Source organism: Lactuca virosa, chromosome 4 (genome assembly GCF_052849685.1).
Source record: "Lactuca virosa cultivar CGN04683 chromosome 4, Lactuca_virosa_CGN04683_v6, whole genome shotgun sequence".
Lineage (NCBI taxonomy): Eukaryota > Viridiplantae > Streptophyta > Magnoliopsida > Asterales > Asteraceae > Lactuca > Lactuca virosa.
Genome location: NC_136429.1, coordinates 53,199,338 through 53,211,773, shown reverse-complemented (window position 1 = coordinate 53,211,773; position 12,436 = coordinate 53,199,338). Strand labels below are relative to the sequence as shown.

At 34.2% G+C, this 12,436-nt stretch overlaps 1 pseudogene; it reads left to right on the top strand.

The window, feature by feature from the left end:
- The first annotated feature begins 1,848 nt into the window (after positions 1-1,848).
- Positions 1,849-3,606, top strand: LOC145104455 (uncharacterized; annotated as a pseudogene).
- Positions 3,607-12,436: the final 8,830 nt, after the last annotated feature.

The window sequence follows — 12,436 nt, the reverse complement described above, 5'->3', positions numbered from 1 at the left end:
ATAACTATTATTGGTATGTACTCGACCCGAGAGTAGCATGGTCGATTTGGGTTGCATAACATCGGGACAATTTGTTAGGATGGACTTTTGAGAAGAGGTTATATATGATTTATTAATATATTATAAGTTCTAATATATTAATATGAAATCATATGATTTAATTAGTATTGATCAAGAATTAGTTTGGAATTAATTTAGTGATCAAAAGAGACTAATTAAATATATGGGGACTAATTACGGTACTTGGTTATATTTATATGTGTTGGGCTTATGATCCATATTGGACGAAGTTTATGTATGGATACTTAAAGAGTTGGGCCACATGAACCATGGATCATAAAACCCAATGGGTATGGATTTGGGTTATACCCATGACTCTTGGAATCCTTCATATAAATATAAGCTCCATAACCTAAAAACGGCACTTGGAGAACTTCTAGTTCTTGGAGTTCATGGAGGGTGTTTTTGGTGCATGATCTCTCTCAAAATGTCATCCTTTGTCCTAGATGAGTTGTGATTCCATTTGAGGTGCAACACTTGGGGCACTAAGTTCTTAAAGGCCAAAGTCTTCCTAGCAACATCAACAACATCAAGAGGTATGTCTAAAACTTGTTTTATTATACATATGTTACTTGCATGCTAGTTATAGGCTTAATGCTTTGGAAACACTATTACATGTATAATTAGAGAAAACATAGATCCAAGGCATTTAGGGTTGTGTGTGCACCATAGGATGTTGTAGTATACAAAAAACCCAACACTTGTGCCAATCAATTATTAAATTCATATATAGCTTTTGAGATTCCCATGGACTAAAGATGCATTTTTACATCTATCATCCATGGCACATAGTTTTTCCCACTAACTTCCAGTGTTGAAAACTCGAGCTTTGCAATGTTGAACATATGGTAACTATAAATTTAAACAAAATAATAAGATGAAAATTAAAATCCATTTATTTCAATATATATTGCACAAAACAGAAGCGGGAGAAGAATCATCCCATACAAGGCTAAGAAAGGATAAAATACATCCGGTGTGAGATTGAAAAATAGGAAGCTGAGTGCTATAGTCATTATAGTTGCGAGAATCACTACCGGATGAATCATTTTGGTTTTTTTAACCTTGAAAATTGAGAGAATTTACTACTTTTTTTGGTAGAAAGAAATATGATAGTGATGTTATTTATAGTAGAAAAATAGCCGTTATTTTTGCTGTTTATAACCGTTGCATATATATAGTCGTTGTGTGTGTGAGTGTATATATATATATATATATATATATATATATATATATATATATATATATATATATATATATATATGTGTGTGTGTGTGTATTTTATAAATAATTCAATAATACCTTTAATTAGTACAAATTTTTACTTGGTATAATTTTACTAATTAGAAACATAAATAAATATTAGTAAATGTTTAAATAAAATTATGAAGAATATCTAAAATATAAATAAATAAACATTGACATGTATAAACAAATTTTAATATACATAAATAAAAATTAGTTGTATAATTTATATGTCAGTATGCATAAATAAAAGTTAGTTGCATAAAGTAAATGTTAGTATAAGAAATAAAAATCGTTAGTAGTCCATAATGTCCATAATGAATAAGTTTTATTATTTCATTAGTATTTTTTTAATATGATAGAGGTTTTTATAATTAATAATGTTTTTACTAAGTAATACATACTTTGATTAAGACACATGTGATTTCCATTTGTTTAATAATCTTGATTAGAGCTTTCGTGCTAATAACATGTTATAAATTTGATGTAAGTAAAACTAAAACTAACACTACTAGAAAACTGCCCTTTAATGACACGCAAACAATGACACACAGTGATTTACGATACACATATTTTATGTGTCCTAAAAATAACGTTTGTTTTAAAAAAAAAATGAAGGATAGAGGACACACATTTTTGTGTGCCCTAAAATTAGTGTCCGATAAAAATAAATTAAAAACACGGAGGGGACCTATGTTAAAATGAGTGTCGTGTATAGATGTCGCTTTATATTTTATTTAATGAAACGCGCGTTTCTTCTTTCGCAGCTTGGGGGGGGGGGGGGGGGGATGAAAATCCCAAAAGTTTGAAAGGCCGCCGTTTTATCCTCTACCTTATTTCCATCGTTCTTCTCCCTCACTGATCAATACCCAAAAAACCCTAACATCATCACCACTCCTCTTTTCTCGCACAACAAGAATCTACGACGCCGATCAAAAAGTTCTCAAAGCATTCAAAGGATCGGGAATCGAGATCATTATCGAGCTAGGAAACGAATTCCTGAGAGACATAAGCACAAGCCAGGATCGAGCCATGGATTGGGTGAAAAAAAACATCGAACCCTTCGTCCCCAGGACCCGTATCTGTGGAATTGCAGTCGGAACACCAACTTAGCCTACTGAATAAGCTCTACGGCTTACCCCCACGGGGCAATATAGCTCGTTGCTTGGATCTGTTCAAGAACAAGCTTAGCCTCAATGACTTTTCTTTTGTTTTCAAAGAGCTTGCAGAACGTGGAGAACGGCAAAGATCTTTACGTCTGTTTAAGCAAATGCAGCGGAAGGTCTGGTCGAAGCCGAATGATCATATCTACACGATTTTTATCAGAATTTTAGGGCGTGAAGGTCTTCTTGACAAATGCTATGACGTGTTTGAGGAAATGCCCAGCGAAGGGGTGCCTCGTACCGTGTTTTCATATACCTCGATCATCAATGCCTACGGGCGAAACGGTCAGTATGAAACATCCCTACAGCTTCTGGATAGAATGAAAAAAAAGGAATTTCCCCTAATATCTTGACATACAACATTGTGATTAACTCTTATGCTAGAGGTGGGTATGATTGGGAAGGGTTATTGATTTTATTTGCCGAAATGCGGCATGAAGGGTTACAACCAGATTTAGTTACTTATAACACTCTTCTCGCTACTTGTACTAATAGAGGTTTAGGCGATGAAGCTGTAATGGTTTTCAGAACCATGAACGAAGGTGGAACAATACCAGATACCACTAGTGACGATTACTTAGTTCAAACTTTTGGCAAATTGGGTAATCTTAAAAAGGTTTCATACCTCCTTATGGACATGGAATCAAGAGGGAATTTACCCAAAGCATCATGCTATAATGTCCTATTGGAAGCATACTCAGATTTGGAACAAACAAAGGATGCATTGGATGTGTTTAGGCAAATGCAGACTGCTGGTTGTATACTTAATGCAATGACTTACACTATTCTATTGAATCTTTTTGGGAAACAAGGAAGATACGATGAAGTTCGTGAACTTTTTCTTGAAATGAAAGTTAGCAGTATGGGACTAGATGCTACCACATACAACATTCTTATAGATGTTTTTGGGGAAGGTGGGTATTTCAAAGAAGTGATAACTTTATTCAAGGATATGGTAGATGGGAAAATCGACTCGAATATGGAAACATATGAAGGATTAATAGTGTCATATGGGAAAGGAGGACTTCATGAATATGCTAAAAGGATTTTGCTACACATGAGAGAAAACAGATTAGTCCCAAGTTCAAAAGCTTACACTGGAATCATAGAAGCTTATGTAAGGGTCGAATTGTTGTAATTAGTCGAAATGTATTTTGAACTCTTTGAAGGTTTTGTAATCTATTTTACTGAGGCGCTTTTATCCGAAGCGTAAGTGTCTATGCCTTAGTATATTTTTTGTACGCTTTCAGTTCCCTATAAATAGGGATATTTACTAGAGTTAGATAAGAGTTTTTACAGACCTGTCTTTGTACTCTGTAAACATTCGAAAGCGTAATAGAGCTGAAACAATATCATATTTACATCTGGTGTTCAATCTCGCATTCTTAATTGATTTCATACTCTGATTCGTTTTATACTTGATTCTACGATTCATCAATTGGTATCAGAGCAGGAATCACATCTGTGATCTGATTTTCATCCATTCAAAAAGTTTTTGAATCAAATTTTTGGTTCAAAAGTTTCCGCACTTTTTGATCGTGAAAAATTTGTCTAGATTTTAGTTTGTGATTTGATTCTGCATTTGAATTGTTGAATCGAGTGTTCTTCTTGCAATTCCGATTTGATTCAACTAGTTTGTTTTCAAATTTCCAAATCTTCTTAAAAAATTTCAAAATCAGCTTCCGTACAACAATGGCGAGTTTCAATATCAATTCGATGACCTCGTTTTCTCATCTGTTAGGATCATCAACCAAAATTCCAATGCTAATCCCTGAATATTATGATCAGTGGGCTGATCGTATGCAGAATTATCTGAATGGTCTTGATGAAGAATTATGGTCATGTATCACTAGAAATGTCAATGTTTCAGTGAATGTTCAAACAATTGGATCATCTTCTACAAGTTCTGGTGTTGATAATCAAACTGATCGTCTGAAGAAACTGGAGAAGAGGTGTATGAGAGAATTGCGAGGAGCTTTACCTCCAGTTGTGTACAATTATGTAAGGAGTTGTACAACTGCAAAGGAGATCTGGAACAATCTGAAAGATAAGTTTCAAGGAAGTGAGAAGACGAAAATCAATTCAGTCAAACAGTGTTTGGTTGAGCTGAAAGATTTCAGACAAAAAGAAGGTGAAACAATTGAAGTCTACTATGATAGACTGAACGAGTTAATCTATCGTTGTAATCGCTATGGAATTACCAGAACTTCAATGGAATTCAATCTCATCTTTGTGATGGGTCTTCGAAAAGAATGGAGAAGCGTAAGTATGATGGTGAAGAATCAGCAAAGTTTTGATACATCAACTCTCAAAGATTTGTACAATCAGTTGAAGACACACGAAACTGAGGTAAATGAAATTGCTGAGGAGACGAAGCTAAATTTGGGAGGTCCATTAGCACTTGTGTCAAAGATATCTGAGAAAGAAGCTGAAAATGGGGATTCTGAGGAAGAAGAAGGATTCATCATGAATTCGGATGATGAGGCAATAGCTTTTTACTCGAATAATCGTGTTAAGAAGTTTTTCAAAAAGCCGTTCAATCCGAAGACTAAGCTTGCTGAGGTAAAAGGAAGTGCTATGAGTAAAACTGTTGTTGAGGAGAAAAAGAAAATTGAGAAGAAAGATTCGAAAATGTCTGAAGGAAAGATCGAGAAAAAGCTGAAAGGTGATGCTGGTATAGATTGTCATTATTGCAACGGAGCTAATCATCTTGCGAATGATTGTTTGCTTCGGAAGAAGGATGAGAGGAAGAATAAAGTTAAAGATGAGGCGTATTATGCAGAGAGGCTTGAGGAGGTTCGTGCGAAAGCCAAAAACTTGTCATTGGTTGCAAAAGGTGAACATGAGGATGAAGATGGAACGTATCAAATCTGGTCATCCGGATCAGACGATGAAGAAATGAGGAATCCAACACATGGAGCAATGTATGCGAAAATGGAGGAGGACTCAGATGACGAGGAATTCGAAGTGAAAGGACGATGCTTCGTATCCAAGACAGCAGACAAATCTCCAATGACAACAAAGGTACGTAAAATTCTTGAATATTTTAATATTCCTACACATGCTTATGATTCTGAACTAATATCTTTTGATGAGACGGTTACTTATTTTGATTCAATTGTTGTGTCTGCTAGCAATGAGGCCAACAAGTTGTCAATGGAGTTGTTAGAGACCAAAAAACGATTAGACATGAAAATAAGTAAAATTGATTGTTTGGAATTACAAATAACAAATATTATGTGTGATAGGGATACTTTATCAAGTGAAGTCAAACTTTTGCTAGCACAAAGAAACATTTATTGTAATTCTGCTAAAAGACTTTATGGAAAATTAACTGATTTACATCATTCATGTGAAATAAGTAAAGAGCAACATAGAAAATTACTACCTTTTCTAGCATACGAAAGAGCTAAGGTAGATAATATTTCGTATGATTGTGAGCAAATAATAGCTGATTTTGACAAAGTTCCTGATGATAGATATAAATATGGAATTGTCAAAATTGATGAATGTCTTGATGCGAATGAATTAGTTAACATAGTGAATGATACTTTGACTAAATCTGAACAAATTCAAATTTTGAAAAAGACTGAGAATTCAACATCTGATTCTCAATCTAATTTTGCTGATATTGAAGATAATTCTGACAATATTAGTGAAATTAGTGAACTTGAGGATGTTGATTGTTCCTAGTTGTCTGTTGTTAATGTTGCATCAACATTTAAAGGGAAAGAAAAAGTTAAGGGTTTGATGGTTGAGAAAGAAACTGATATACCTTCAACTTCGAAAGTTTGTGATATGAACTTCGTGGATCTCAAAGACAGTCAAACTGATGATAGCGATGATGAAGATGAAGACAAAATTTCGAAGGGAAAGAAATCTTCAAAGGAAGAAGAAACTCCACGAATAGTGGTTGATCAAGTGTATGGTGATACACAAAAGTTCGAAAAAGTAATGACTGAAAAAGGTGAACATTACCTTGAAACGAATACTGTGGTTTATCCAAATTTCAAGTGTACAGATGATGTCATTTGTCCAAATCAAGTTTTCGTAACTACTGGAAATGTTGAGAATATCAAACCAGAATTAAAGAAGTTAGTTGAGGAGGATAATTCAAAAACAACTGATGAAGGTTTTTTCGTAAATCAAAGCACAGTTGAAAACAACTTAACAAAGAATTCATACGTGTTTCAACGTCAAAAACCACAAAGAAAATGGGTTGAAAAATCAAAAATTGAAAAAGAGAATTCAAATCAAGTTGTAAAGGAAAATGAAAAAGTTGTCAAACTAAACTCCAAGGAATTCAAAGATCAAATTGATAAATTTTCGAAGAAAAACAACATTTCAAAAAGACAAGCTAGGAAGAAAATATTTTGGCAGAATATTGAGTCTCAAAAGATGTCTGAATCACAATCACCCAAAAATGTTTTCAACGCTAAAAATTCCTCTTTTTAAACAAAAACTCAACATTCATCACAATCAAATCATTCAAGGTCTGAAGTGAATAAATAACCAAGGTTTTCGAAAGTTTCAGAAACTAATATTCCAAGAAAATTTTCAAATAAATCAAATCCAAATCAAAAATTCTTTCAACGTCAACATTTTAAATCAACAGTTGATACATCATATGCTCAATCTTTTCTAACAAATCCAAAAGTTGATTTTGTTCCTCAAAAGCCAAATTTTCCTAATCATACGAAGAAAGAAACTATGAAAATTTCACGTGAAAAAGGAATGACTTCAAGGAAGAACATTGATCATTGGCTTGAAGGCAAAGGAAAGATGTATCAGTCGAATACATTTTCAAATGAGCAAATTCACGAAGCATATGAGAAGTATGTGAATACTTCATCAAACGGCAGTTCATCTTCTAAGGATTCGAACATATCAGTCAAAGCTTGGAAACCAGTAATAAAAGCAAAGAATGTCCATTCACAAACTCAGAATTCGAAGGGTAATGTTAGTGAACATTCGAAACCATCAAAATCTTATGTTTCGGTTCCTTTAAATGAAGATGTGAACTTAATTGATAGTCTCAAAACCAAAGTTTGTGATTGGGTTAAAAGTTCTTCATTACATTCGAAATTGAAATCTAATTTCCAAGGACCCAAAAAGCCTTGGGTACCTAAATTTTTCCACTGATTGTAGGTACTATGTGACGAGCAATATGATAATAAATGGTACATTGATAGTGGTTGATCTCGTCACATGACTGGGAAGAAGGAGAATTTACGTGATTTTCGAAGCCTAAAAAATGCTGGAGTTGTGAAGTTTGGGAACAATAAAAAATGTCAAGTCAAAGGATATGGGAAGATCACGAACGGACAATTCACAGTGAATCGTGTTGCGTATGTTGAAGGTCTTCAACATAACTTGATAAGTGTTTCCCAACTTGTTGTGGGCACTGGCAATCAAGTTCTTTTTAATGAAGAAGGAAGTGTTATTTCGAATGTCAACACTAAAGAAGTGTTACTGAAATCCAAAAGGAAAGGTGACATGTTCACTTTGGACATCAATCCGATAGTAGGGAAACCTGCTATATGTCTTCTTTCAAAAGCAACATCAGACTTAAGTTGGCTTTGGCATCGAAGACTTTCTCATCTCAATTTTCGAAACATCAATAAACTTGTGGTACAAGATCTGGTAAGAGGTTTACCTGTACTTAAATTTGACAATGATTCTTTATGTGCAGCTTGTAAAGTTGGAAAGCAACATAAACAAGGTCATCCAATTACGATAGATTCGAAATTTGTCGCACCTTTGGAGCTCTTACATATTGATTTGTGTGGTTCTTCGACAGTTTCAACTCTCAACAAGAAAAGGTACATTTTAGTTATTGTTGATGACTTTTCCAGATTTACGTGGGTTTATTTTCTCAGGCTTAAATCCGAAGTTGCACAAATCATGATTGACTTTATCAAAAAGATGGAAACAACATTGAAGAAGATTGTTCGAAAATTTAAGAGTGATCATGGAACTGAATTTAAGAACAATATCCTTGATTCATTTTTGGTGGACAAAGGGATTTAGCATAACTTTTCATCTCCATACACACCACAACAAAATGGTGTTGTTGAACGAAGAAATAGGTCTCTATGCGAAGCAGCAAGGACTATGCTGGCATATGCGAATCTTCCACAATACCTTTGGGCTGAAGCCGTATCCACCGCATGTTTTACTCAAAACAGATCTTTCATTCATCGTCGTTTTAACATTACTCCATATGAAATTCTCAACAATCGAAAACCTAACGTCAAATTTTTCCATGTTTTCGGATGCAGGTGCTTCATTATGAATCTCAAGAATAATCTTACGAAATTTCAAGCTAAAGCAGATGAAGGGATTTTCTTGGGATATTCGCATAATTCAGTCGCATATCGTGTGTTGAACAAAAGAACACGAAAAGTTGAAGAAACTTTTAATCTTACATTTGATGATTACTATATTAAACAAACTACATCGCAGTTTGAAAATCATCCTATTCTGAAAAACATATAAGATGAATCTGAATCTTCACAAACCTTAGATATTGATTATGATTTAATTTTTGGAATTTCAGATCATGCTGTTGATGCTGAAATAAATGCAGATGATAATCATCTCTCTGAACTAACGAATCTTACTGATGATTCAACATCAACTTCTCCAGAGAAAGGCGAAAGTATGCAAAACAATCTAGTGGAGGGGGAGCACTTGGATTCGAATACTCTAGTTGAGGGAGAGCATTCTTTCGAGGGGGAGAATGAAAGATTGAATGCTGATGTTGAGGGGGAGCATGATGTTGAGAGGGAGCATAATGTTGAGGGGGAGCATTTAGAAAACATTGAGAATAATAATGATTTTGATGATGTTTGTTTGATTGCAGGTTCAGAGAATGATGATATATACGAAGATGCACCTTTGGAATTTGATCCAACATATCCGCCAATGGAAAAGTGGACAAGAGATCATCCGAAGGATCAAGTAATTGGGAATCCACAAGAGGGTGTTTTAACAAGAGCTCAAATTTGTGCAAAGAATGAGGTATTGAATACTCATCAAGAATTTTGCATATTCAATGTTTTCATCTCTAAAATTGAACCAAAAACAGTTAAGGTTGCAATGGAACATTCAGATGGGGTTGTTGCGATGCAATCTGAATTGTCTGAATTTGAACGAAACAAGGTTTGGAGATTAATTCCTAAACCTGAAAATGTTTCGATTGTCGAGTTAAAATGGATTTTTAAAAACAAAACCGACAAAGATGGAAATATTGTTCGAAACAAAGCTAGACTTGTTAAAGGATATTCACAACAAGAAGGAATCGAATATGAAGAAACTTTTGCCCCTGTCGCAAGACTCGAGGCGGTTCATATATTTCTGGCTTATGTAGCTCACAAAGACTTTGATGTTTATCAAATGGACGTGAAGTGTGCATTTTTAAATGGAGAGCTTGAAAAAACAGTTTACGTGGAACAACCCCCAGGTTTTATTAACGAGGAATATCCAGATCATGTTTATATTTTAGATAAGGCAGTTTATGGTTTGAAACAAGCACCACGAGCATGGTATGCAACTCTTACTTCATTTTTGAAACAATCGAAATTTAAACAAGGATTTGTTGACCCCACATTATTTCGAAAGAAAGTTGGGAATCATCTAATGCTTGTTCAAATTTATGTTGATGATATTATTTTTGGCTCAACTGACCCTGCTTTATCTAGAGAATTCGAAGATTTGATGAAAAGTAAGTTCGAAATGAGCATGATGGGAAAAATCAATAATTTTCTTGGACTGAATATTCGTCAAAGTAGAGAAGAAATTTTTATTAATCAAGAAAAATATACGAAGAATCTGCTAGAAAAGTTTGGATTGACGAATAGCACAAAGTTACGAGTTCCAATGGCAACTGGCATAAAGTTGACACCTTCGTTAGATAAACCTGCAGTTGACATAACTCTTTATAGGAGCATGATTGGTTCATTACTTTATCTTACAGCAAGTAGACCTGATATCATGTTTTCTGTGTGTAATTGTGCAAGGTATCAGTCAAATCCATGAGAACCACATCTCACTGCTGTGAAGAATATATTTCGTTATCTTAAAGGAACAATTTCGTTAGGATTGTGGTATCCTTCAAAAACTGGGTTCTTTGTACAAGCATATTCGGATGCAGACTTGGGTGGGTGTAATCTTGATAGAAAAAGCACAAGTGGTGGATGTCAATTTCTCGATGGCAAATTGGTGAGCTGGCAGTCGAAAAAGCAAACATGTGTGTCAATTTCAACAGCTGAAGCAGAATATGTGGCTGCTGCTGCTTGCACTTCACAAATTATATGGATTCAAAGTCAATTGCGTGATTTTGCAATCAATATGAAAAAGATTCCATTATATTGTGATTCTCAAAGTGCAATAAGAATTTGTCATAATCCTGTGCAGCACTCGAAGACTAAACATATAGCACTTCGTTATCATTTCATCAAGGATCACGTGGAGGATGGAAATATTGAAGTACATTTCGTGAAAACAACTGATCAGTTAGCTGATATTTTCACGAAACCTTTAGATGAAAAATCCCTTGTGAAAATTATAGAAGGACTTGGAATGATCGATGGAAATTCTGTTCCATGTGAAAAAGGCGAATGATGAATGATCAGGAATGATTCAGAGGCGCTGAATGAAAGACAAAGCAATAACCGTCAGCATTCAGAGGTTACTGTTCATAGTCAACGCTTCGACCCCTCCGAATTCGTAAATTTGTCACTTATTTTAAGGGTTGATTCAGAGGTTACTGTTCATAGTCAACGCTTCGACCCCTTCGAATTCGTAAATTTGTCACTTATTTTAAGGGTTGATTCAGAGGTTACTGTTCATACTCAACGCTTCGACCCCTTCGAATTCGTACATTTGTCACTTATAAGGGGATGATAAAATTTTGTATTTTTGCAACAAGTACAGTTTATTTTCATTTTCGAAAAATTAAAAATCCAAAAAGATTTTCTTTTGTTTTGTCATTCAATTTTTGAAAAATCAAAAATCCAAAAAGATTTTCTTTTGTTTTGTCATTCAATTTTCGAAAAATTAAAAATCCAAAAAGATTTTCTTTTGTTTTGTCATTCAACTTTCGAAAAATCAAAAATCCAAAAAGATTTTCTTTTGTTTTGTCATTCAATTTTCGAAAAATCAAAAATCCAAAAAGATTTTCTTTTGTTGTGTCATTCAATTTTCGAAAAATTAAAAATCCAAAAAGATTTTTGTTTGTTCTGTCTCTACTTTCGAAAAATCAAAACAACCAAAAATATTTTGATTCTTATTTCTTTTTAGTATTTTGTTGCAGATAATCATGAAGATATACAGTGGATTATGCTTGCAGTTCTAGGGTCAGGTACATTTTTCGTATGAATCAATACATTTTTCATCACTTGAACTAGCTAAGTTGTCCCTAGAAGCATGTTGCTGCATGTTGTCCAAAGCCTCCAATGACTCAATGTGTGTGTACGAAAGCCTTAATGAAATTTTTCATACGAAAATTTCTTCTCAATCAGGCTTATATTCACATTAGTCTCTGAGCTACCTGACTCTTCTCAAAATGAGTTAAGAGTTTACTGTTTTGTCCAAATATAACAGAGGTACTTTTCGTGTCTTACATCAATCTTTTTCACCTATAAAGTTCTTACACGATCACACATGAAGACATATGTCCGAGAGGTCTCTGATCAAACCCATCGAGACTTAGACATATAAAAAATCTGTGTTTATGATCTGACATCTTGAGACCGTGATGAAAGTGAAACCCAATTTTCACTACACTTTTAAGGAATTGACGGGGAACAATGTTCCAGATTTTCACGAAACATTTGCTTCAGTACCAAAATTCGAAACTCCAAATCATATTCATTTCGAATGAGTGGTCTTGATCAAACATTCGAAACCCATGATGTTTGTTACCCAACAAGATCCAACACAAATTTTTTCATGAATATGATTTC